The following is a 27,936-nucleotide window of genomic DNA, read 5'->3' as shown; positions in this document are numbered from 1 at the left end:
GGGAGCCCAGTCAGTCGCCTGGCTTCCTAACCTACCACACAATCACCACAGCCCTATTTCAGCACCATGTAACCAATGCCAGCTCCTGCTCTCAGGCTTTCATGTTTGTTTCCATACCACTTTCCTAGCAAGCAAAAAGTTCACAGCCTTTTTTAGGTGTGGCTCTATATATAGAGTTAGAACTTTTAATAAACACATCAGAACACATATCTAAATGTGTATTTTCCTTCAGGTTCATTTGAAAAGCAACAAACTTATTGTAATAATGCTGCTTTTTTCACACAATATAAGTGGAACTCCTCCTTTGAAAGTGAAAAGCCTTACCAAGTCTGAAAAAGAGTCAGACTCAGTAATCCACAGTCATACTTCATTTTAGATAGAGTATTACCCATCTTGATTTCCTACCTCATTCATAAGACATAGCACTAAATAACACCTACTAGTTACAAAACTTAAATATGTATTACATATATATATACATACACATATAGATACATATTATATACATAAATTTTTAAATACATTGAAGGTTGAAGGCAAGCTCTAAGAGAGGAGTTAGAATTTTTTTTTTTTTTTTTTTTTGAGACAGAGTCTCACTCTTTTGCCCAGGCTAGAGTGCAGTGGCATGATCTTGGCTCACTGCAGCCTCTGCCTGCTGAGTTCAAGTGATTCTCATGTCTCAGCCTCCCAAGTAGCTGAGATTATAGGTGCGCACCACCACACCCGGCTAATTTTTGTATTTTTAGTAGAGATGGTGTTTCACCATGTTGGCCAGGCTGATCTCTAACTCCTGGTCTCTAACTCCTGATCTGCCTGCCTTGGCCTCCTAAAGTACTGGAATTACAGGTGTGAGCCACCACACCCAGCCTTAGAAAATTTTTGAGTAGTAAAAATATCTCTGGAAAAATATTTAAACTCTCTAAGAAGAGCATATAATCAAATATGTGAATTTAGGAATTCATGTTTTTAAAAAATCGGTCACATTACTGCAGAGTCACATCTCATATATTTCACACAGTGGCCAGCTCAATAAATATTTATGAAGCAGAACCAAACCAAATTTTTAAGCATTTTTCATGTTCATTGCATCACTGGGAAAGTAATATTGTTACTCCATATACAATTTATGACCTATTCAGGTCCTTCAGTTCTTTCTCCAAAGGTTTTCTCTTGGATGTATTTGAGATCTTACTGAAAATCAGCCTATCTGCAGGTGTCTTTTGAGTTCCATTAAGCTCAGTGAACATCCAATGCAGACACACAGACTTTCAATACTGTTGCCATTATGGTTGACACTTACGTCTCTCAGGGCTACTCTCCTTCAGAAGGCAAAGACTCCGAACTTTATTGCCATATTCTTCATCAGCTACCATCAGGAAGTAACATAACTCTGGTCTCCTATCCCAATTACTTCTGTCCATTTGACATTCGACAGATGGAAACTCACCAGTAGTCTCACTGAAGCATGGATAAATCAGCACACATGCAGGGTAGAAAATTCCAGTAGGCAATTTAAGGTGTTAAGAAAAAAGGATTAGGGATAACTCTCTCCAGCACATAAGTCTGATTAAGCAGCCAGTTTGTGCGTTTTTCTATCAAGTAGGTATAGCTATGTTCTCTTGTAAGCATAATCCATATATACTGATGGAAAACAAGAACCACACAGGGTGCCTTTAAAGGGAACATCTCTAGTGCTTTTTAAATCTCTTTTTTTTAAAAAAATGAAACCCTCTCTATATATCAATCTATATCTCTATCTCTATATCTATATATTAGGCAAACTGTAAATGCCCATTTAAGATTATGTTTATGAAGTTTTCAATGACACAGAAATGAAATAAGTAAAATAGTAAATGAGAAAAGAGTACAAAATTGTATATATAGTATTATCATAGCTATATAAAAAAACTATGTCTAGAAAAAAAAACCTAGAAATAAATGTACCAAGAAGTTCAATGTTATTCTCTATCAGATAATATGGAAAAAGATTTATTGTGCTTTTCCTTTTATTTCCCAACTTTCTACGACAAGTATGTATTATTTCTATAACTTAAAAAAATAAAATAAATGTCATTTGATTGAATCAAATTGGTTTATATACACGCCAGCTTATCAGCAACAAAAATGTTATGTAGTATAAGGTTAAAATAACTTTGCAAATAGAAACAGAGGAGTCCACAAACTCGCCTGTCCCTAAACCTTTGCCACTAACTAGTAGCTGATAACTGTCTGAAGATAACCAAGATTTAGCCAGGCAGTGGCTCAGGCCTAAAATCTCAGCACTTTGGGAGGCCAAGGTGGGCGGATCACTTGACATCAGGAATTCAAGACCAGCCTGGCCAACATGGTGAAACCCCATCTTTACTAAAAACACAAAAATTAGCCAGGTCTGGTGACACGTGACTGTAGTCCCAGCTACTCAGGAGGCTGAGGCACAAGAATCTCTTGAACCCAGGAGCTGGAGGCTGCAGTGAGCCAAGATCATACCACGGCACTCCAGCCTGGGTAACAGACCGAGACGTCATCTCAAAAAAAAAAAAAAAAAAGATATCCAAGATGTTTTAACTGGAAACATTTCTTTCTGACTTGAAGAGCAGAATGCCACACACCCAGGCTACCATGGTCACATGGACTATTGTTAGTCAAGAATGCATTCAATATACTAAACTGCAGATTCTCCATAAATGTATAGTTCATAAAGGGAGTAGGTACAATGTCATAATCTATGGCACAATAAGCAAGGCACAAAATATTACAAAATTGTATGAACCCATCTATAGGACATTCCAGAGAAAGCAGAACTAATCTATAATGACAAAAAGCAGCTGGGTTGAGGGTAGGGACAGGGGATTGACTGTAAGGAGGCATGTGGAAACTATCTTGTCTGTGGTACTGACTATATGATTGGATATGTTTGTCCAAACTCATCAAACGGTACATTGTTTTAAATGGTGTATTTTATTTTATGTAAATTACACTTTAATAAAACAACCTTTGGGATTTATGATATATTCTCATATGGCATGTAATGATAATACAGAGTATGACAGTCTCACTCTGGGGCAATCTTGGTAATAGGCAGCCATAATCAGGCTATGTTTTGAGAGTTCAAAACAAAAATATTCCCACCCACTCCAAGAAGCTTCCAGTGACTCCACGATTCTACCAATGTAGAGTCATTCTTATGGAATCTCTGAGTATTTTGTTGATGGGAAAACATCACTTGAAGAAGAGGAGAGTAAGACTTCAAGCCTAGCCAGGAACAGCAGCTAATGCTTGTAATCCCAGCACCTTGGGAGGCCAAGACGCGTGGATCACTTGAGTCTAGGAATTCAAGACCACCCTAGCCAACATGGCAAAATCCCCTCTCTACAAAAAAATACAAAAATTAACCAAGGGTGGTGGCACATACCTGTAGTTCCAGCTACCTTGAGGGGCTGAGGCTAGAGGATCTCTTGAGGCCAGGAAGTCAAGGCTGTAGTGAGCTGATCACGCCACTGCACTCCAGTTTGGAAGACAGAGCGAGAGTCTGCCTTGGAAAAAAACAAAAAACAATAAAACAACCTCAAACCACTATCAACTATCTCTTACAAAAAATTGCTTTCCAGGCCGACCATGGTGGTTCATGCCTGTAATCCCAGCACTTTGGGAGGCCGAGGCGGGCAGATCACTTGAGGCCAGGAGTTTTGAGACCAGCCTGGAGCCTGGCAAACATGGTGAAACCCCACCTCTACTAAAAATACAAAAATTAGCTGGACATGGTAGCAGGCACCCGGTTAATTTTAATCCCAGCTACTTGGGAGGCTGAGACATGAGAATTGCTTGAACCTGAAAGGCAGAGGTTGCAGTGAGCCAAGATCATGTCACTGCACTCCAGTCAGGCAACAGAGTGAGACTCCATCTCAAAAAAAAAAGAAAAAAGAAAAGAACTTTCCAGCAGTATCAGCTATGGAAGGAAGGTCTAGGAGTGGGGCAAAGAGACAAGAATGGAGAGGGTCTGAGAGACACCCCAGAGAGTGTTCTAAGACAAATTTTGCCTATTTCACATAGTCGCCTGTCTTTCATTTTACAGGAGAAATATAAACCTTAGAAAAGCTCATCCCCTAAGTATGCATGTGAAGCCCAGTTGAATCCCACTTTCCTCCCTCCTAGAAGTTTTGTCCAAGATGGTGGTGATGAGCAACATCCCCGGCTCCTGAATACTTCTTTCCATCCACCAACTATTTTCACATCAGTTATTTCATTAGATCAACTCAACTACCTTTGAAGTAATAACTAATGGGTAGGTAGCAGTAGCATTCCTATTCTATAGTTAAGAAAACCGAGAGAAATCGGAGCCATTAGTGGACTTAACCAATGCCCCACAGGTAAGAGCTACCAGAAATGCTCCCTGATGTGCTTCAATAGACCATACTTGGATTGTCCTCACAAAACCTTGAACACGGTAACACATACTGTCAACCTTTGCCAACCTAATATGGAGATTGGAAAATGCATGGTAAATTATTGCCCTGAACATGCTTATGAACAAAAGCAGGTTTTATCTTTATATAAATTATTTCAATTTCCATGGTTTAGAATCAGCAGACTGGGATTCAAATTCCTACTGGCTGTAAGATTCACCATCCTAGGCCTTAATTTCTTCAGTAAAATGAGCATATTAATGTCTGTTCTTATTCATAGAACTTTTGTGAAATCAAATAAATGATGAACACTAAAATATTCTGTGAATTGCTTGGCACTGAATGACTGTTAGATGTTTTACTTATAACTAAATAGAGATTGTAAATACATTTTGTTAATTACCAAAAGGTGTTTTCTAGATTAATTGTAATTTTAAAATGAATTATGTGATAAAGATCTAGGTAATAAAAATATTTTCGGATAACTTACTACTCATGTGTATCATCAATTTTAGGATTCCTTTCATCTGTTAAATTAGGATTGTGGAATATTTTGCTCTCAGAAAGAGCCCAGAAATAACCAGAGTGTGCCACTGAAAATAACAATTCAGCAGAAATCAAACATGATACAGTAATGGAAAGCAAGATAAGTTTTCACAAATATGTGATGACATCCAGGAAGCAGTAAGCTAAGAAGAGGCAAAAATGGGCTAAGATTGGCTTTGATGGAGAAAATACAATTAAGCTTAATTCCTTTTTAACTTTTGTTGTTCTTCTTGTACTGCTGAAAAGGGCTTAAAATAGAATCACAGTAGCCACTGACAAGTCTAATTTCCGGATTCGCTAGCGAAACTGTGCAAAGGAACCCAATATTTCTGCAGCCAAGGATCCCCCAAAATGCCCCCTTCCTGCAGAGGTCTCTTGTTTAGACTTTCGTTAGTGTCTGTCTCAGCAGAGCTCCTATCCTGTGTCCTCAGCCTGCTGACCTTCCTCCTGGCTATCTTTCTCATTTGCCTTTGAAAAGTATTTGCAGATCTGAAAATTAGTCCTTTATCAAGTCTGTCAAAGAGCAATTCATTGTGAGAAGTCAATATCCCAAAGCCCCATAGCTGAACCTGGAAAAAAGTCAAACTACAGACCCTAGATTTTATCACTGCACTAGTCATGCACTAATCACTCCGATAAAAGACTCCATGCTTCCCTGATGACCTCAAAATCTCCTCATTCTCAAGTAGAAAGAGAAAATTTTCTTTTCTCTTTTTCTTCTGTCACAACATAACTTGATTTTAGGAGTGTAAATGTTGGCAGATACATGCTGAGAAAACAGAAAGAGAAAATTCAAATAAATAGTAATAGGCAGGCTTGAAGCCATCTTCCTCTTACACAATTTTATTTTTTAAAATTGGTGAAAGTTGCCAGAAAACAGGTTATTGCTGAAGAAATATGTTCTGAAAAACAAAAATTGAACTGAGAAAACTGAGCTCCAATTCCAGTGGATATGATATCTCTGATTCCATTAGGACATGCGCTACTTACTCCCTGCTACAGAATGAGAATTTGTCACACACGCACACACACACACGAGCACTGAGAGTCCCCTGCAAGCCATTGACATCAGCAAAATGACATCTCCACCAAGGAGGCCATGACAGGAGCCAGAAAACAATTATGCTTCCTGTGAGTATGCACAAGTTTCAGAAGAGTCATTTATCATCTCTCCCAGTAGAAATTCATTTTCTTTCTTGTTTCTTTCCTTTTTAAAACTAATCTTCATTGATAGCTGGTTAGAGAAGGGTTTGGCTGGAGTGTTGGTGATGACCCTCCATCCACTGACACAATTTATCTCACAATCCAAAGGGGCTAACACTACAGTGAGACAGGACAGTTTTCCAGTGCCAAGTCTCCTGCAGTTGAAATGGGCCTGTCAAATATTTTTCTTTCCTACTCCAAAAGTACCCCAGTACCTCCATCCAAACAGAGGGAGAAAATCAGAGTCCTCTTTCAGGGCCGTTGGCTAGAGAGTAGGCTGAGGGCTATGTCTAATTCTGCAGTATTCATTGACTGAGGGCCTCTTTGTTATCTGCTTTCCCTTTCTGTCCCAGGAGCTGGTTCCGTTTTAGAGAGGAGAGAACTGGGACACACTACTTGCCACAGGCAGAGACCCGGTTTGTGGAAAACAATAATAGAAGAAAGTGAGGGAAAGAATTTTCTCACACCATCATTAATAATCAGTATCTTACATATGACAATGTCATTATTTTCATCAGGCTCCACCGAGGGTCTGTCATAAGGGTATGTCTCTTCTTTCTCCAGTCCCCAACTCTTGAAACCCTTCCTTGTGCACTCTGCACCCTACAGTCCATTAGCAGTAAAACCTCTATACCCTCAACTTTTCTGCAAACTCAGTAACAGAAATCTGGTTCTCCCCTGAGAATTCCGTTTCTACTGGAGTAGTCTCAAGTGGTCACTTCCATCTCTCTCATGCCTCCTAAACTCCTAGGCTTAAACACAGGGAAGGAATACTTCATGTTCCACATTGCTGCTTTTATACCATTCTCTCTCCCTTTCTCTAGAGTTTTCCAGCTTTGAATCTGTATAAGCAGTCTATCATCACTTCCTTTTTTTTTTTTTTTTTTTTTTTCTGTAGACATCTATCAACCTCTTGGTCATTCCTCCTCATGTGTCCAAGATTTTAGCTCATGACTCACTGCCACTTTCTAACAATATGCTTGTTTTTCATTCTTGGTAATTTCAATTCCATACTGATGTTACTTTCAACACTGCCCTCATTGCTCTTTGATCTTCTCCAGTGACTTTATTCTTTACTCTACCTCTACCAATCTTCCAAGGGTCAATCCCTAGTCCTGATTTCCAAAATCTACAACCACCCATCACAGCAAATTTGAACACTCCACTCAGACCTCCATCTACTCTCTTTCCAGTTCACTCCCTATTTTGCCCATCTGCAATAATCCTTCAGCCCCTCTATGGAATACAATCCATTAATTGTACCATCTGCTCGCTGTCCCTCCCGACTTCATGTCCTCACTTCCGTGATTCTGTTTAAATGCCATACTCTATCATTATGAAAACTCTCTTACATACACCCTCCACCCTCTTGCTTCTCTCTCTTATTATACTTGCTTAGAAAACTTTAGGCCTGGGAAAATACAACTCTTCTCCCACTGTGTGCTGGCACCCATGTAGCTGAACAAGGCTATAGAAAAATGCACTACCATGCTAATATGATTTGGCTCTGTGTCCCCACCCAAATCTCACCTCAAATTGTAATCCCCATAATCCCCAGGTGTCGAGGGTGGGACCAGGTGGAAGTAATTGTATCATTGGGGTTGTTTCCCCCATGCTGTTCTTATGATAGGGAGTCAGTCTCACAAGATCTGATGGTTTTATACATGTCTGACATTTCCCCTGCTTGCACTCATTCTCTCCTGCTGCCCCATAAAGAGGTGCCTTCTGCTATGATTGTAAGTTTCCAGAGGCCTCTCTAGCAATGTGGAACTATGAGTTAATTAAACCTCTTTTCTTTATAAATTACCCAGTCTCCAGTATTTCTTCATAGTAGCATGAGAACAGACTAATATAGTAAATTGGTACTGGGTACAGTGGGGTGCTGCTGTAAAGATACCCAAAAATGTTGAAGTGACTTTGGAACTGGATAACAGACAGAGGTTCAGACAGTATGGAGGGCTCAGAAGACGACAGGAAGATATAGGAAATTTTGGAACTTCCTAGAGACTTGGAGGGCTCAGAAGACGGGAATATATGGGAAAGTTTGGAACTTCCTAGAGACTTGTGGAATGGTTTTGACCGAAATGCTGATAGTGATATGGACAATGAAGTCCAGGCTGAGGTGGTCTCAGATGGAGATAAGGAACCTTTTGGGAACCAGAGTAAAGGTGACTCTTGCTATGCTTTAGCAAAGAGACTGGTGGCCCCCTAGAGATCTGTGAAACTTTGAACTTGAGAGACATTATTTAGGGTATCTGACAGAAGACATTTCTAGGTGAAAGCATTCAAGAGGAAGCAGAACATATAAGTTTGAAAAATTTTGCACCCTGATGATGAGATAGAAAAGAAAAACCAATTTTCTGGGAGAGAAATTCAAGTCTGCTACAGAAATTTGCATAAGTGATGAGGAGCCAAAATGTTAATCACCAAGACAATGGGGAAAATGTCTTCAGGACATGTCAGAGACCTTTGTGGCAGCCCCTCCCATCACAGACTGGGAGGTCTAGGAGGGAAAAAATGGTTTTGTGGGCCAGGCCCAGGGACCCCCTGCTCTGTGCAGCTTCAGGACACGGTGCCCAGTGTTCCAATTGCTTCAGCTCCAGTCATGGCTGAGGGGCCTAGGTACAGCTCAGGCCATTGCCTCATTCAGAGGTGCCTCATTACCACCAAACCCCAAGCCTCTGTGGCTTCTATATGGTGTTGAGCTTGTGGATGCACAGAAATCAAGAATTGAGGTTTGAGAACCTCCACCTAGATTTCAGAGGACATATGGAAATGCCTGGATGTCCAGGCAGAATTTTGCTGTAGGGGTGTAGCCCTCATGTAGAACCTCTGCTAGGGCAGTGCAGAAGGGAAATGAGGGGTGGGAACCCCCACACAGAGTCCCCACTGGGGCACTGCCTAGTGAAGCTGTGAGAAGAGGGTCACCATCCTCCAGACACCGGAATGGTAGATCAACCAATAACTTGCACTATGGGCCTGGAAAAGCTGCAGACACTCAACACTAGACCTTGAAAGCAACCTGGAGGGAGGCTGTACCCTGAAAAGCCACAGAGGCAGACCTGCCCAAGGCCATGGGAGCCCACCTCTTGCATCCTGGATGTGAGACATGGAGTCAAAGTAGATCATTTTGAAACTTCAAGGTTTAATGACTGCCCTATTGGATTTTGGAAACACATGGGGCCTACAGACCCTTTGTTTTGGCCAATTTTTCCCATTTGGAATGGGTGTATTTACCCAATGCCTGTACCCTCATTTTACCTAGGAAATAACTAACTTGCTTTTGATTTTACGGGCTCATAAATGGAAGGGACTTGCCTTGTCTCAGATGAGACTTTGGACTTGGACTTTTGGGTTAATACTGGAATGAGTTAAGACTATGGGGGATGGTTGGAAAGGCATGATTGTGTTTTGAAATGTGAGAACATGAGATGTGGGAGGGGCCAGGGGCAGACTAATATGATTTGGCTCCGTTCCTCACCCAAATTTCACCTTGTATTGTAATCCCCATAATCCCCATGTGTCAAGGGTGGGACAAGTTGGAGGTAATTGGATCATGGGGGCAGTTTCCCCCATGCTGTTCTCATGATAGTAAGTCTCATGAGATCTGATGGTTTTATAAGCATATGGAATTTCTCCTGCTTGCACTCATTCTCTCTCCTATCACCCTGTAAAGAGGTGCCTTCCACCATATTGTAAGTTCCCTGAGGCGTCCCCAGCCATGTGGAGCTGTAAGTCAATTAAACCTCTCTTCTTTAAAAATTACCCAGTCTTGGGTATTTCTTCATAGCAGTGTAAGAATGGACTAATATACAGGTTGACAGGAATCATTTTTTGTTAATGACTTTGAATCTCAAATGAACCCAGTAATACTACTGCCTTTCCATGGTTCATTCACTCTCTTACTCTTCTAGATGACAATTTCATACTTTTCTCTTCTCTCCTGAGACCTCCCATGCTTCTTCCCACATCCTTATTCTCAAATGGCAAATCGTATCCTATTTCACTGAGAAAATAGAAACAATCAAAAGAGAAATTCTGTTATTATCTCAATACAAACTCACCAGCTTCTGCACCATATACTCTTCCTTTCCTAGTGCTTCTGTAGATGGACCATCCAAATCTCTGCCTATGACTGTCTGCATATATGCACTAGATTCTACTTTCATTATTTGATTACAGATATTCTCTCTTGTTTACCGCATCATTACTTTTTTTTCCTCTCTGTTGGATCATTCCAACAGCATTCAAACATGCTATTTTCCAGTCAGCATTCAATCTGTCATTTTTCTGACCTATTCTAATTAATGAAAACTCTACCTTTTGAGTTTCTCAAGCAAAAAGCATGGTCATTCCTGACCTCTCTTTTTCTCACACCACATATCCAGTTCATCAAGAAATCCCACTGACTCTACCTTCAAAAACTGGTTACTTCTCACCATTTCTTCTATTATGCCCTGGTCTAAGCAAGCATTTAGTGTCTAGATGATTACCATGGCTTCCTAGCTGACCTCCCTACTTCTATCTTTACCCTCCTACTATTCTCAGTGCAGCAGCCAAAGTAATCCTTGTCTTGTCACCCCCCTACTCAAAGCTCTCCAATGTCTGCCCATCTGACTCAGACCAAAAGCCTAAGTAAGTCCTTACAAAGACCTAAAGAGCCTTTGCTATTTGTCCCCTACTCTCCTGTTCCCACTTTGACTTTGTCTCCACCTCTGCCCTTCACTCACTTTGCTATAGCCATAGTGACTTTCTTGTTTCTTGAAAATACCCAATACATCTCTTCATGAGGGTTTTCTCACGTGCTCTTCCCTCTGCTTGAAACGCTCTTGTTCCAGTAGTCATGAAGCTCATCCTCTCCCCTCCTTTTAAAGTCTTTTCTCAAATGTTACTTTCTCAGGAACATCTTATTTGACACTGTTCTTGAAATTGTCCTTTTCTCTGCTGCCACCAAGGTTCTGCACCCTTCCCAGGAAGCTAAGGCTGCATGGAGGTGAGGGGCTTGCCCACACTATGGCCTTAATCTCCCAGCTTGCCTGCATCTATTCGGCCTTCATTCTACATGAGAATTAAGTGACCATCAGGGAGGATAAGATCAATGCCCTCATTAAAGCAGCTAATGTAAACGTTAAAGCTTTTCAGCCTGGCTTGTTTGCAAAGGCCCTGGTCAATGTCTGCATCAGGAGCCTCATCTGCAATGAAGGGGCCGGTGGACCTGCTCCAGCAGCTGGTGCTGCACCAGCAGGAGGTCCTGCCCTCTCCACCACCACTGCCTTAACCACAGAGAAAAAAGCGGAAGCAAATAAAGAATCTGAGGAGTCTGTTGAGGACAAGAGCTTCGGTCTTTTATGACATGTTCAATAAAAAGCTGAATTCCGTTGGCTATAGTGGCTCAAACCTGTAGTCCCAGCTACTCTGGAGGCTTGGGCAGTACCATCTCTTGAGCCCAGGAGTTTGAGGCTGCAGTGAACAAAGACTGTGCCACTGCACTCCAACCTGGGTGACAGAGCAAGTCTCAAAAAAACAAAACAATACAAAAATAGAAAAAAAAAAATGAACTCAGAAAAAGGGTTTTAATTATACTCTATCGGACACACTTTCTATTCTCCCTGTTTTGTTTTTCTTCATGGCTCTTATCATCTTCCAATATCCCATATAATTAACTGTTTTATTGGTTGTTATTGTATTTTTCCTGTTTGACACACAGACTCCTGAAAGTAAACTCCACGAAGTAAGACTTTTTGTTTGGTTGGTTGGTCAGTTGGTTTACAGCTATATACCCAGCACCTAGTAGAATGCCTGCCACATTGTAGATGCTTACATATTTGCTAAAGGAATGATTTTAACATCTTAACTAGGTGTTCTATATTATTTTGTACCTATTCAGGTGTACAAGTCTGGCAGTATTGTAAGCTTCTTGATGGCCAGAATCATGACACTTACTTTGCTGACTTCCCTCCACAGCACAAATTATAAAGATCAGCTTCCACTTTAAATGCCTACTGAATTGAACTGCACAATAAATATCCTGATCAGCATTCAGCTGAGTCCTTCACAAATTCCTAAGAGAAATAATAAAATGGTTGTTGTTTCAAGACATTTTTAAAAACATTTTAAAACTTTTAGTTTTGGCGGGGGTACATGTGCAAGTTTGTTATGTGGGTATATTGCATGATGCTGTGGTTTGGGCTTCTAATGATCTCATAGCCCAGGTAGTTGACACAGTACCCAATAGGTAGATTTTCAACCCTTTCTGCCCTCCCTGCCTCTCTCCTTTTGGAATCCCCAGAAAACAATAAGTTTCAGAGTCATCTATTACACAATAGAAGCCTAGTGAGACGATTTTGTAGCATTGCTTTTAGAAATTATGGGTAATTCCCATATTATCAAGTTAGCTGTTCCATGTTAAGTTTTCTCCCTATCTAGTAATTTACGTACCAACAAAATGATTTAACTCACTGCATATCTTTATCGGTTAAGTAGGCCATTTATGCAGCAAATGTAATAGATCACAAAATGTACAAGAGTCCAACAACAATATAAAAGTATTTTTTGCTTGCATAACAGTACAGGGAAGGTAGATAGGGTGAGGAGGTCTTCCTCCATGAAGTCAAGTCTAATAGAACCTCTGTTTTCTTCAACACGTAGCTTCCAAAGTCCCCCTAGAAGTTTTCTCCATCCTAACCAAACAAAAATGGAAAGAACATGCAGGAGCACATATGGGAGGTTTTCGTGGGCCAGTCTTAGAAGTGGCCCATCACATCTACAAAAATTTCACTGGCGGGACTCAGTCACATGGCCACATCCACTGGGAAGTATAGTTTAGCTAAGAGCTCAGGAAGTAGATTTGCCAGATTTAGGGAAAATACAAAATAAAACAAACTACAGTGTACTTATCTGGTTATTATACCAGGAAAAAAAAAGAACATTTCTGTCAAACAGATAGTATCCAAATAAGAATGTAGGAATGAGATCCCACTATATTCTTAATATGTCCTGGCCCTTTGATGGCATCTATTGCAGAATGCTCAAGACCAGTTTCTAACAACTCAAAATCAGTGTGATTACAGATGGCACTTACGAACTCACAGAAGTTTTCACTGAAGAAAACACAGAGGTAAGAAACTACAGAGAAAGGGAAATAAAGACATCGCTAGTACTGCTAAAGATAATGGCCATATTTGGAAAGCCCTTGTAACTCATCTGTAAAAAAAAAAATTATCAAAACATCTAAAGTAGATTTATCCAATGACTATTTATTGGCCTCATTTATTTCTGTGGCAAGAATGTTTGACCTTATATGTTGCTAACAGGAGATGGTGGAAAGGAGACAACAGATTTTAGGAACTTTATCATGACCTTCTATCTGGAGATCATCAACCCTTCTTAGCTGTCTTCTTCTGCTACCAAGGTAATCATTTTAACATAACTTTACCTCCAGGAAAAACAGTTATTCTGACAATTTTTATTCAGGTATGTTCCACAAAGCCTACAAAGGGCCCCCAGCTAGGACCCTACTAACTAAGTGATTAGCTCAGGAAAAGCTGAGTATGACTGGCAGGGTGAGAGAAGTATTATTCTTCAGAGTGACCCTGAAATTTTTTAATTGCCTAAAGATTTAGTCTCAGCTCTCAATTTAAAACATCTTAGAATGTTTTTAATTATCAGAAGAAATTTTAAGTATTAGGGAAGGGAGGTTGATTACTAGTAGTGGGAAAAATAAATTACTACCAAGAAGAGCCTGATTGCAGACATCACCCCAATACCTGGGCCAGTGCTAGGTCAGTTGAGAATGTGGGTGCTAAATTATATAGTTTCTGAACTCATCTAAACTTAACAATTCTAGAGAGTTAACCTACTTATTAAGAAAGGTAGCACACAATATGGTTTCTATTTTCATATCATTTTCCACATTTCTCTGTTTTAGTATAAATCTATTTTTGCAGATAAAAAACCTCACTGTGATGTGAGACTATTCCTGGGATGCTCAGTTTTCTCCTGCTCACATGGAACACACATTACCTTGTCCATTTGCCTCAAAAAATGCACATCAGAAAGAGGTGATGGCCAAGTGAAGGAGAAATCCAGTCCAAGCCAGAGATGTTGAAATCGATGGCTCACATGAGAAGATCCTCAACACTTCACCATAATAAGTTTATCTGTGGGTCTCCCACAAGACTTTGCAAGAGCTCATCATCCTCCACATGTGAACTGATGAGAAATGAAGCATAGAGGGATATCTTAACATTAAATACAAGTTGGAAGTCTTGCCAAAAATCAGAGATTACTCAGCAACAAAGTTAAGATGGAAACTCATGGGTTTTGGTTGCTCCACTTTAAGAGATGCTCAAGCCCACCAAGTGAGGGTTTGCTATTTGATCCATTTGTCTTTCTAGGGCATATTTTAAAATAAAACTTCAAAGCAAAAAAAAAAGTTCCATTAATAGCATAGTTTTAATAAATGTTGCCTCTGAGAAAGTCCTTCATCTGTTTCCATATCCACACCATCATCTAGGAATGTTTGTTAGGCTCTATTTGCAAATGGTATCCTTCTCCATGTGACTCAAAGAGAGCTGAATAAAATCTACATGTGAGAATATACCATCTAAATCCTGCTACAGATCTACTCAAGGGAAAAAAAAAGACATATATTTAAAATACTTTGGTTGAGTTAAAATGCAACAGGGAATGAAAAGATGTTCAACATCATTAGTCACCAGGAAAAGCAAGTCAAAATCACAATGAGAAACTACTTCATATGCACTAGGATAGCTAACATTTTTTAAATGGAAAATAAGTGTTGGCAAAGATGTGGAGAAATTAGGACCATCATACATTGCTAGTTGGAATGTAAAATGGTGCTGTTACTGTGGAAAACAGTTTGGTGGCTCCTCAATAAGTTAAACTAAAATTATTATATGACCTAGCAATTCCACTTCTAGATATATACCCAAAATAATTGAAAACGGGTATTTTAAAAAATCTTGTACACAAATGTTTGTAGTAGCACTATTCACAATAGCCAAAAGGTAGAAATAGCCCAAATATCCATCAACTGATAAAAGATAAACAAAATGTGGTACGTCCATACAGTGGAATATTATTCAGCCAAAAAAATGTGTCGGATGAAGCACCAACATGTTACAACATGGATGAACCTTGGAAACATTATGCTAAGTGAAAAAAGCCAGACACAAAAGATCACGTTTTATATTATTCCACTGATATGAAACATCCAGAATAGATAAATCCCTAGAGACAAATCAGATTGGTGGTTACCAGAAATAGGATTCGGGGGAGAATGGGAAGCAACTACTTAATGTATATTGCATTTCCTTTTGGGGTGATGAAAATAAAATGTCTTGGAGCTAGATAGTGATGATGGTTGCACAACTCAGTGAACTTACTAAATGCCACCGAATTGTATACTTTTAAATGATTCTATGTTATGTGACTGTTACCTGAATTTAAATAATCAACAGAGAGGCCCCATCTATACATATAAACCCTGTATCATCCACAGCCCTTGATCAAGGCTTCACAGCCTTGATTTAGGTTGGGATGTGGCACAGTTTTTCTTTGGTCATTGGAAGCCTGATTTCCGCCTTGCATGCCTGCCGCGTGGAGACTGGGGAAGAGAGCAGGGCTGGAAAAAAATATGACTTTGAATGGGCCATGTTCTCTTCTTTCTTCTGCAGGGAGCTGATGGTAAGTGCAGGCTGTGCTTTTCCCCCACAACCTTCAGACAATCCCAAGAGCTCCTACGAGTTATCAACTTATCCAAAGACCAAGAAGCCTTGGCCTTGCTGCAGAGCTCTGTTCTCTGGGCTGTGCCCCATGGGCTCAGAGCCAGTGCTCTCTGCATCTGCAGCACTGATTCTGAATAGTCCCACACCAGTATGATTTCCACTTATATTTGCCTAGAAATGTTTAGATGGTGTTACTTCAACTTTCCCTTTTATTACCACACCCTGAGTCCTAGACTATTAATATTTATGCAAAGGTATTTGAGTGCTAAACACTATTTTTGTTTTGTTTGTTTTTGTTTGTTTGTTTGTTTTCAAGCCCATGGCAGAAAAGGAACACTATTTTTAAGCTTTGCAATAACCTGACAAGCATATGAGGAAACTATCACCAACCTCACTCAACTTCTTTCTACTGAGCTCCAGAAGCATGGGTAGGACATGCATGTCTGCCATGCCATAGGCTCTTAATAAACTAAACATCTCCCAAAGAACAGTCATTTTCTGTCTTGAAATTTTGAGATTGCACCTATGCACACATTAATCTTACACAAATCACTTACCTAAAGCATATGCTAAGCTCAATCACTGTGTCTTCTGTGGCCTCAGTGGTACAGTATTTCAAACAGCATTGGAAGAATTCTCATAGAGACCACGCTATAGGAAGGCGTTGTTATTAAATGTATTTTCTTCTCCCATTTAATAAAGTAGTACAAATACCTTTTTTGTTAACTGATTCATTTAATAAACACTTCTTGAGGGCCTTTAAAATACTGTTCCAAGCATTGGAGATAAAAAGAATAATAAGCAAATATATAAACTCAAAAAATTTAAATACTTTACTCTCTTTCTTTAAAAGTCTACTTGCCGGGCGCGGTGGCTCAAGCCTGTAATCCCAGCACTTTGGGAGGCCGAGACTGGCGGATCACGAGGTCAGGAGATCGAGACCATCCTGGCTGACACGGTGAAACCCCATCTCTACTAAAAAATACAAAAACTTAGCCGGGCGAGGTGGCGGGCGCCTGTAGTCCCAGCTACTCGGGAGGCTGAGGCAGGAGAATGGCGTAAACCCGGGAGGCGGAGCTTGCAGTGAGCTGAGATCCGGCCACTGCACTCCAGCCTGGGCGACAGAGCGAGACTCCGTCTCAAAAAAAAATAAAATAAAAAATAAAAAATAAAAAAAATAAAAGTCTACTTCTAAACCTGGACAGACAATAACATCCCCAACAGGTCAGTAGGTTGGCACCTCAAGACCTAGTTTCCAATGCAAAACTCTATTCTTCTGAACACCCTTTTTTATTGTTCCTATCCAGTTCTAATTATTTCTATATGTATTGTTTCATTTTGCATATGTGGTTGCATTACTTTGTGTAGATGGATGGATAGATAAATGGATGATTACATAGATAGATAATTACCTTCATATCTTTCCATGCATTTCATACATTGATATATGAATACACACACAGACACATACACACACATACACACACACTCTCTACACACCTATTCATATCTTTCTTTGTAACTATATTATAGGCTATTGAGGAAGCATTGGCTATGTCTTACAACTGTCATCACATTTTTTTATAGCCCACCCATCTTTGTTCCCCATGCTCACTCCTGGCATCCAGTATGTGCTACATGCAAAGTAAGATCTCAAGAAGGGGTGGTGAACCAACCAGGAGGGAAGGAATTTACTTGAGTAACATAGTGTTTCCCTTCTCTGTGAAAAGTAGCAGCTGTAGAGCAACTTCATACTCAACATTTGCAGAGCACTTCAGGGCCTTTCAAATCCTTTTATCTAACTCCACTCTCACAACGCTGCCAAGAAGGTAGAGTGATTTTCCCATTTCACCAATGAATAAAACTGAGACCCACATGAGGTAACTGGCTTGTCTAGCTAGTGGCTTGTGCTAGATGTTTTCTGCATCCCCCCAGAGCCACTCTCCAGCTTCTCCACCCTGCTGTCTTCCTCAGGAGCTGGTCTGCGTGGCCAACATCAACAACTCCCTTCTCTCTGACTTTTGGTAAGATGTGGCCAATGGAAGGGTCTCCAATGGGAGAGTGGGAGGACAGTGAAGTGGGTATGTATAACCCTGACTCCATCCCTGTTGGTTCACTCTAAGTTGCGTGTGGCCTTGAGATGATGGTCACCGCTCCTCTCAGGTGACTTTCTCCAACTTCTACTCCCCCCTGCTCAAATAGCCACTCTCCCCACTCTTGCTTCATCAGCCAAGTAATGGCTCCCCACACTTGCTTTCTCTGAGACCTTACACCATCCCTTGTTGGTTTCCCTGAACCCTGCTCACACCCTTGTGAATAGTCTCTCTACCCAGCACTCTTCAGTTGCCCATTGTGACTATGCCATGTGTCTTACTGGGTTCCTGGGTGATATGTTAGTCCTGTTCCCACCTTCTAACTCTTGCTCAATCCTCTGGGCTCTAATTCTAAGCAGTTGCTTCTCTTGATACCAAATCAAAGGAAAGAGCATCATCACATCACATCAAGCAGCTCCCACTGGCTGTTACCCGTGAGGACCTTCCAGGAGTGCAAAAGCTCCTCACATCCACCCTGCTCAGCTCTGCTGGTAAGTTCTGGAGTACAAATATCTGTACCTGCAGACAGCTGTAGCTTTCTCTCAGTAAACAAATTGGCCCCAGCCACAGATACATTAGTGGAAGCAAGACAGTGACTCATCAGAGAAGCTACAGTCACTTGACCTCCTGTGACTCAGACACATTGTGTTGTCAACAGGGCACTGAGCTGAATAAAAGCTGAATAAACCAATGATTTGCCTCACCCAGGCTCCTGGCAATCAATGAGTTTAAAAGCACTGAGAATATTAGTCTATTTGCTCCTCCCCTCAAATATCTCTCCTGTGTATCTTCCAGCCTTTCTTTGTCATCCCGCCCCTTTCTTCCCCACCCACAAAAAAAAAAAAAAAAAAAAAAAAAAAAAAAAAATTGTTGAAAATAAATCAGATAGAGGACACAAGGGCTGCACTTCCAAGATAACAAGCCCACAGCCACCAGCCAGCACTGCACTTTGCTTTAATCATTTAGTGGTGCTTGGTATCCACAATTCCAAAAGCCCTGCTTCTCCTGTCTTCCAATTTTAGTCTTAACAAAAGAACACAATTTGAAAAGCAAGTACACTTAGCTGACTGGCTTCTGATCCAGTCTCTCTTCCCTAATTATTTCCTCTATTTGTTGGAGTTCCTTCAGCTTTTATAATTTTAAGACCTGTGCCTTTGGCATGGCCTTGCAAAACTTTGCATATATTAGCTAGATAACATGTTGAGCATAACATGTTCAATGAAATAACAATGAGCAAGTACCAAGTGTTCAGCATGTGCTAAGGCCTTTACTTAGGTTATCTCATTTAATTATTTTAATAACCATGGGAGACTGTGTGTGTGTGTGTGTGTGTGATTAAATGAGGACAGGCTCAGATGAGTTAAGTGATTTAGCTATGGCCATGTAGTTACAGTTAATGATGAAAACAGAATGTAAATTTGAATCCAGGTCTATCTATCCCTCAATTCCATACTCTTTACCATTTTCCTACTTCAGTATAGATTTAATTTAATTTTCAAAATACAGAGTTCTTCAACTTCAGACAAAAATTCTCAAGAGAAGGCAAAATATGCCATGTTAATTTTTGTAATTAAGTTTAGCACTCATTTATTGAGCACATACTAGGTCCCAGGTCATGTGCAATATACCAGGGGCACAAAAGTGGAAAAGATGCCATCTCTGCTTTGAAAGATCTCACAGTCTACATAGCAACATAGCGACACAGCTTCTAAATTTCTTTTAAGTCCCCTGGTTTCCCTTCAACCCTAGGACTATATAAAAATAATTTTTCCCTTTGTTTGTGTCAACATCATAGCTGAAAGATTTCTACTTCTTACTCAGCAACTACAATTAAGACCAGAATAGATGATCACCTTTGTGTGTATTTTAGAAAAAGGAAGAAAGGAAAAAGAAAGAAAAAAAAGGAGGGAAGGAGGGAAGGAGGGAGGGAGGAGAGGGAAGGAGGAGGGGAAGGGAAGGGAAGGGAACGGAACGGAAGGGAAGGGAAGGAAGTAGGGAGATAGGGAGGAAAGAAGGGAGAAAAGGAAGAATCAGTACATTGGCCTGATTAGTGCTTAAGGAAACAAAGGAACAAATGCTTGAAATTGAAGCTGTCTCCAGAATTCCATAGTATAAGGTCACTATACCTACATGGCAGGATTCATTCAACAAAAATTTCTTGAACATTTATTATAAGATACGAATAGAGCCAAAGGGTTCATAGTCAAATGGGTAGAAGGACAAGTTAATCAACAATTACAGCCCAATGTGAGAAAAATCATAGCAGTTCTCGTAACACCCCATGCGAAAACAGGAGAGGAAAATGTAATGAACACGGGATAGCAGAGAAAGTGAGGATAAGGGAAGAAAGTGATATTTGAGCCAAGACCTGAGGTGAAGTGGGAGTTAGCCAAGAGGAAAAGTTGGGAGAAAAACTCCAGAAAGTACACAGGTTAAGCAAAAAAAAAATGGGGGTAAAAGAACCCAAGGCCTTTTGGTGAGAACCATTGAATACTTGCCTGAAATTGTTTTAACTTTTATATATTTTATTTTATTTTATTTAATAATTTTACTTTAAGTTCCAGGATACTTGTGCTGAACGTGCAGGTTTGTTACATAGGTATACATGTGCCATGGTGGTTTGCTGCGCCCGTCAACCTTATTTTTATATTTTTAAATAGGTGATACAACCATGGCTCAAAAATTAAAACAATATGAAAGGGAACCTACTGAAAAAAGGTGTACCTGTACCTATCTTCGTCCTCCCCATTCTCCCCAGCCCATGCACCTGTAACTATTATGAAATAGTCCTTTGGATGTCCTTCCACTGCTTCTTTATGCAGATACAAGTCAATACGACTATATATATGCACATAATCCAAGGCTTTCTGAAGGTGTATGCGTTTTTTACTACAGTAAAGCATTGTGTTACTTGGAGAAAGTAAAATACATTGATTGTTATTGTTGGTAGTCTTCATGGATGGAGTGTCCCCTACATATCATTACAGCTAAGGTCACAACTTCATTTTATAGTTGAAGAGAAATGAGACTTAGAAAATTCAAGTAACTTGTCAGGTGCAGACAGCTAGTGAGTGGCAGAACCAGGGTCAGCGGAGGGAGGCAGTGCCGCCTCCTCCAGAATCCTATTTCAGCGAAATGGCTCTACTATTCACCTAATTGCTAGAGCTAGAAACCTGAATCCCTCTCAGCTCACATGAGGTTCATCACCAAGTCCTATTGATCTGAGCCTGTTATTATCTTTCAAATCCATTCCCTCCTCTCCACCCCATCATTGTCTCTCACCTGGTCAAGACCTAGATTTCTGACTGGTCTTTTCTCTCTCTAAGCTGAGGTTGCCTGCAATGTAGCCTCCATTCTGCTGCCGGAGTGATCTTTATAACACATAAATCTGATGGTATCTCTCTGCCTCAAAATCCTTCCAAGGATCCCAGTTGCTAACAGTATGAAACCTAACTCCTTTGCAAGGCATAGTTGAGCCCTACTCACATTTCCTGACATTCCCACCACAAACCTAATGCTACAGAAAAACCAAACCACTTCAAGTCTCTAGAATCCTCCAGATGTCTTCTGTTCTGGGTCTTTGCCCAGCCAAGTCCTCTGGCTAAACCACTCTTCTCTCCCTTGGCAAACTCCCCATCTTCAGCTCATGTGATACCTTTTCTGGAGGCCATTCATGTCTCCCCCAAGCAGAATGGCACAGTCTTTGCCTGTGTTTTTGTTCATACCTATACAAAAGCAGTCACTTCGTGGTCATGAATGGTTTTTGTGTGTTTCTCCACATTAATCTTCACATTCTTTTAAAGTAAGAATAACAGTAATTGACTCTAATTTTATTTTATTTTTAATTTAGTCAAATGAAGCAGTGGGAACGGGAAGGAACAAAGAAATCTGTTACTGGTTGTGATCAATTGGTTATAAACACCACTGCATTGCACTGCTACATCAGCCACTTTTTTTTTTTTTTTTTTTTTTTTTAGATGGAGCCTCATTCTGCAGCCCTGGCTGGAATGCAGAGGCGCAATCTCAGCTCACTGCAACCACCACCTTTCAGGTTCAAGTGATTCTCCTGCCTCAACCTCCCAAGTAGCTGGGATTACAGGTGCGCACCACCACTACTAATTTTTGTATTTTTAGTAGAGATGGGGTTTCATGTTGGCCAGGCAAGTCTTGAACTCCTGACCTCAAGGAATATTCCTGCCTCAGCCTCCCAAAGTGTTGGAATTACAGGCGTGAGCCACCACACCTGGCCTGCACCAGCCACTTCTAATTTTAGATTCACAGTGCCCAGGATGGTGCCTGTCACATAAAAAGGCTTCAGTATGTATTTTTAAGTGTTTGTTATATGAATAATTCCCAAACCCAGGCTCTTTTCATTTATTACCCAGACTGTCTCCCTCAGTTGTTCATTATTACCACAAGGGTGGTTTCACCTGGTACAGAGATTTGAAGGAGATCTCTTGGATTATGGGCACATGATCCAACCTCAATAGAGAGCAGTAGGAGGAGTGAAGAGTCTCGCAGAACCCTGAGTTATTTTGAAGGCATGGTGAGCCTGCAGGAGGAGGAGGATCTGAAACGAGGAAACAAAGGTCAAGAAGATAAATCTTACCTACTTTCTAATTTTACTTTTGGCAGGTCTAGAGTCAAGCAGATGTATTTGAGGTTCAGGCTTAATAACCCTGAATATTAATCATGAGTTTATCAGTGTTATGCTACTACATGCAGCTAGGAAAGAAACTAAATATTAAGGGCTCAGAATTCTATAAAAATTAGCACCATGACTCTTAGGAATACAAAGAGAAATTCCTCTAATAAGTGATTCTAAAACTTGGGTTAATATAAGAATCATCTCAGCAGGTTTTTAAGTTTTCAAGTTCCCATCATAGAGCCACTGATACAGGGGGGCCTGGAAATTTTCTTTTTCCAACAAGCAACCCAAGTGATAATAATGTAAACAATGCTTAAAGTGGTCTCCAAAGCTTTTTTATTACACACCCCATATATTTAATTTTTTATTCATAAATTGTACTCTGTGTTTCTGCACCTATACATAGAACATACTCAGAATTAAAATATTCAAAAGATAAAATGAAAATAAATCTAAATATAATTTTTAACATTATCTTTCCACCCATGAATGGATCATCCCAAGTATGTATCAATGTGCATCCCAAGAGCAAGGCTGCCCCTCAGTAAAATCAGCATCTATTTTAATGGTCTCGAGGGCCTCATTTAGGGACATGTCCAACTACACAGTTTTTTTTTATCTATTGAGGTTCTTCTGTGTACCAGGGACTGTGCTAGACTATTTTACCCCATATTATCTCATGTAATCCACCTAGTAACCCTGCAAGATAGATATTATTAATAACAAATTACATATTTGGAGACTGAAATTCAGTGAGATCCATGTAGGTTGCCTAATGTCTCATAGATAACAAATAATGAAAAACAAATGTGAATCCAGGTTTCTAATGTTTTCCACTATATTATGTATCTATGTCAGTTAAGAGTATATTTAGCTGCAAGGGAACAGAAATTCAGTCACAATGATTTAACTGGATAGTGGTTTATTTTTTTCTGTAACAAAACGTCCCCATGCATGGAATCCAGGCTGATAAAGAGGTTCTATAATAGTACCAGGGACACAGGTTTCTTCTCTCCTTCTATCCTGCCATCTTTAGTAAGTAGTTTTTGTCACAAAATAGATATTTCTACCTCAGGCATCACAGCTCTATTCCTACAAGAAAATAAAAATGGGAGGAAGGACAAAAGATAAAAGCTAAAAAGGCCCTTACTCAGCCCCGTTTAATAGCTTTTTCAGGAGCCCCACCTGGTAACTTGATCTTGAATCTCATTGGCCAGAATTGTGCCACAAACCCCACCTGTAGCCGCAAGCTGTGTACTTTAAGCTGGGCATAGTTGGGACAAAACTGGATTTCTCCTAATTAAGAAGCAGAAATTGAATTCAGTGGATGCAACCAGGAATATCTGCCACATTGCTTCTGTCTTAACCCCAGAACTACCACAGCATTGTAGCTACTACAGAAACTAATGCAGTCTTGCCGGGCGCCGTGGCTCACGCCTGTAATCCCAGCACTTTGGGAGGCTGAGGCGGGTGGATCACCTGAGGTTGGGAGTTCAAGACCAGCCTGACCAACATGGAGAAACCCCGCCTCTACTAAAAATACAAAAATTAGCCGGGCATGGTGGCACATGCCTGTAATCCCAGCTACTTGAGAGGCTGAGGCAGGAGAATCGCTTGAACCCAGGAGGCAGAGGTTGCGGTGAGCTGAGATTGCGCCACTGCACTCCAGCCTGGGCAAAAAGAGTGAAACTCCATCTCAAAAAAAAAAAAAGAAACTAATATAGTCTTAACATCCCAGGAAGAGAATCTTTTCAAGTCATGTAGTGCATATCCCCATCTAATGCTAGAATCCAGTCTACTCTATCATGACCAAGAGATCATCCAGCATCTGCTTGAAACTCCGAGGATGGGAAAGCTTACGACTTTACTTCGAAATTTATTCTACTTGTGAGAAGCTTTAATTATTGGAATTTCTATTCCAGTAAAAATCACAATGTATCATATACACATTTTTTATACTGGGATCTTAGGACTGGAGGCTGTTACTTATTCATCTCTGTACCTGGTACAGTTGTCATAAAGAGGTGACTCAAGAAAAGATTCAAGGAATAAACTGATAAATCTTTTTTTATATTGAGATTAAATGATTCTTCTAACCAGTAAAAAACAAACAAACAAACAAAAAAACCTCTTTTTTCTCTCCCAGGCCCATTCCATTCAACTGCACTGTCATGTTCAGTTAATAAGCAATATGAAGAGTGATATATTAGGGTCACATGCCAGGAGCTGGTCAGGATGTGTAAGAGGCCCTGCAGAGCTCTGGAAATAAGCTTTGATCAGGAAGAAGTGAATGTGCGTTAGAGAACAGCTTGTGATCTGGACCCACACACCACTGAGAAGAAATGCGGCTCCTGTAGGGAAGCCCCCAACCCAAAATTCACCACTCTTTTCCTGGTCTCTGCCAATCTGGGTTTCCATTACTGCTTGGCAAATTTTCCACTACAACACAGGGAATCAAGGAAAATGATGCACATGCATGTGCACGTGTGTGTGTGTGTGTGTGTGTGTGTGTGTGTGTGTGTGTGTGTGTTTTCAAACAATTTTCTCTCTGGGATTATGGCCCTTCCCACACTTTCTCTTCCAAGACCACAATCACTGCATCCTCTGGTATGCTCACATGCATAAGTAGTTTTTACTCCAAAGTAAATGGAAGAAACAAACTGTCTAAGTGGAGATGTAAGTTCACAAGGTTCAAGTGATTGAAAGCTAAGATCTCCGGCTAGGCAGGACAAGATCTGATCTTATGATGACTTAACTTCCCTAAGCTCCTGGTTCCTCATCAGTGAAGTGGGAACAGCAATATCACCACCTCAAATGTTGTGCAGATTAAATGAGATACAGCCTGTAAAACACCACAATGCCTGGTACATACAGTGCTTGGTAAGTATCAGCCAATCATTGTCAATGTCATTCTACTTAGCACATGAGTTTGGCACAGGTTCTTCTCCTTTTGCAGGCTCTTTCCCTAGCCCTGACCTTCAAGATAATTCCTAGGCCAGGTGCAGTGGCTCATGCCTGTAACCTCAGCACTTTGAGAAGGCAACGCTGGAGAATCGCTTGAGGCCAGGAGTTTGAGACCAGCCTGAGTAACACAGCAAGACCCTGTCTTTACCAAAAAAAAAAAAAAAAAAAAATGTTTAATTAGCTGGGCAGGGTGGTGCATGCCTGTAGTCCCAGCTACCCAGTAGGCTGAGGAGGGAGAATCCCTTGACCCCAGAAGGTTGAGGCTGCATTGAGCTGTGATTACACCTCTGCACTCCAGCCTGAATAACAGAGTGTAAGACCCTGTCTCAAAAAAAAAAAAAAAGAAAAAATATCACACCTGTTTCTTGCTCTTCACACCACATACCCAAGCCATAGGCAGTTCCCTCAGTACTATAGGCCTATGGAAAAGGAAACCCTTTTTCTAACTGGGCTCCTTCTTTGCACCTGGCTCATAGACTTGCTAGTAATTCCCAGGTTCCCTTCCCAGAAATTGTCTCATCCACCCTTCTTGATGATGAACCAGCACAATTTGGATACCCCCAAGTTATCTCTCTTTTCATTTCCTTCCATTTATTCTTTGCCTTTTTCATATAGTAGTAACAAGCACCCAAATCCTAAATCCTTCTATCCTTCTTCTTATTTTAAGAGACGGGGTCTCATTTTGTTGCCCAGGCTGGAGGTAGTAACTACTCACAGACATGATCATGACACACACTACAGCCTCATATTCCTGGGCTCAAGAGATCATCTCACCTCAGCCTCTCAAACAACTGGGTCTATAGGCCTCTCAAACAACTGGGTCTATAGGCATGCACCACCACTGCTGGATCCCCAAATCTTTCTCTTTTTTTTTTTTTTTTTTTGTTTGAGACGGAGTCTGGCTCTGTCACCCAGGCTGGAGTGCAGTGGCCGGATCTCAGCTCACTGCAAGCTCCGCCTCCTGGGTTTACGCCATTCTCCTGCCTCAGCCTCCCGAGTAGCTGGGACTACAGGCGCCCGCCATAATTTTTAAAAACATTTTACAATACATTATCTTTTATTAAACACTCCCACTTAATACATCTCATTTTAACTCTACAATAGCTTTGCGAAGGACTGTTATTCCCATTTTGAAGATGCGAAAACAGATTCAGAGAGCTGACAACACCCGCCCAAGGACCCAAAGGCAGTTAGAATGAATCTGAGACTCCATTTCTGCTGCTTTGAAATTCATGGTTTGGTCTCTGCCACCTTGACTTAGTACATGGGTCACTATATGTTGAGCAACTAGGGGAGGAGATACATTACCAAAATTTCATGTCAATGTAGATACAGGTGTGCTGGGACATAGGGAAGGCTGCCTTCTATCCTCTCACTGTCTCTATGATAGGAGCTAGATGTGCTGGTACAAGCCAATGGCACTGGAATAACCCGGCTTCTGCTGTCTACTATGACTACTAGAATAGTAGTCACTTTGGAGGTAAAGACCTCCAAAAGAATCCAAGCCATCTCACTCCATCAAATATTTATTGTATACCTAGAATGTATTCAAAACCATAGAATATACTAGGATCTAAGACCTAGTCTAATGGCCCCCAAAAGCTTCCAGTCTAGTCAGGGACTGAGACTAAGAATATAAAATAATACATAATTAATTTTAAATTGGACAGAAGAAATCATAGATGCTGAAGTAGTTCAGAGAAAAGGTAGATTCGTGGGGTCTGAAATAATAAAGAGAGATTTTATGGAGGAAAAGCTTCAGCTAAAATGAGAGGATGCATCATGAAAGAAATGAAGACCATATGGCTACTCATAGATCCCCCCCATGTATTTAGTGTACCAGGCACATTTACCCATAATCACTCAGAAGCCCTAAAGCAACAACCCAGGAGTCATCACTTAATAGGTAAAGAAACTGAAGATCAGAGAGGTTAAGTAGTTTGCCCAAAGTCACAGGTCTTTTAAGTGATAAATCCAGAATTGAAAGTAAACTTTATCTGATGCTAAAGTTGGTGCTTTTTCTGCTACCTTGCTGCTTACTACTGACAGGTAAATCCAAGAGCTAAAACAAATGTTATTGGTCCATAAAGAGCCTGTTGAGAGAAAGGGGTATAGTGAGAAGAGCACTGGAACTAGAATCAGCAGGCCAAATTTGTAATTAAGTTTTCATTTCTAACGTATTTGGTAAATCCTCCCTTGACTTTCAGTTGTCTTATCTGAGGTAAATGGAGAAAATGCTACCATCTTTTTCAAATAACTATAATAAAGATTAAATGATAAACATACAGATATAACTAAAACATTAAACACCCACTTTTACATGTGAATTT

General features: G+C 40.4%; 1 pseudogene; it reads left to right on the top strand.

The window, feature by feature from the left end:
- Positions 1–11,165: 11,165 nt before the first annotated feature.
- LOC139357054 (large ribosomal subunit protein P1 pseudogene) lies at positions 11,166–11,504 on the top strand (annotated as a pseudogene).
- Positions 11,505–27,936: the final 16,432 nt, after the last annotated feature.

This window comes from Macaca nemestrina, chromosome 1 (assembly GCF_043159975.1).
Source record: "Macaca nemestrina isolate mMacNem1 chromosome 1, mMacNem.hap1, whole genome shotgun sequence".
Classification (NCBI taxonomy): Eukaryota; Metazoa; Chordata; class Mammalia; order Primates; family Cercopithecidae; genus Macaca; species Macaca nemestrina.
The sequence above is the reverse complement of the archived record's forward strand: the minus strand, read 5'-3'. Positions and strand labels throughout refer to the sequence as shown.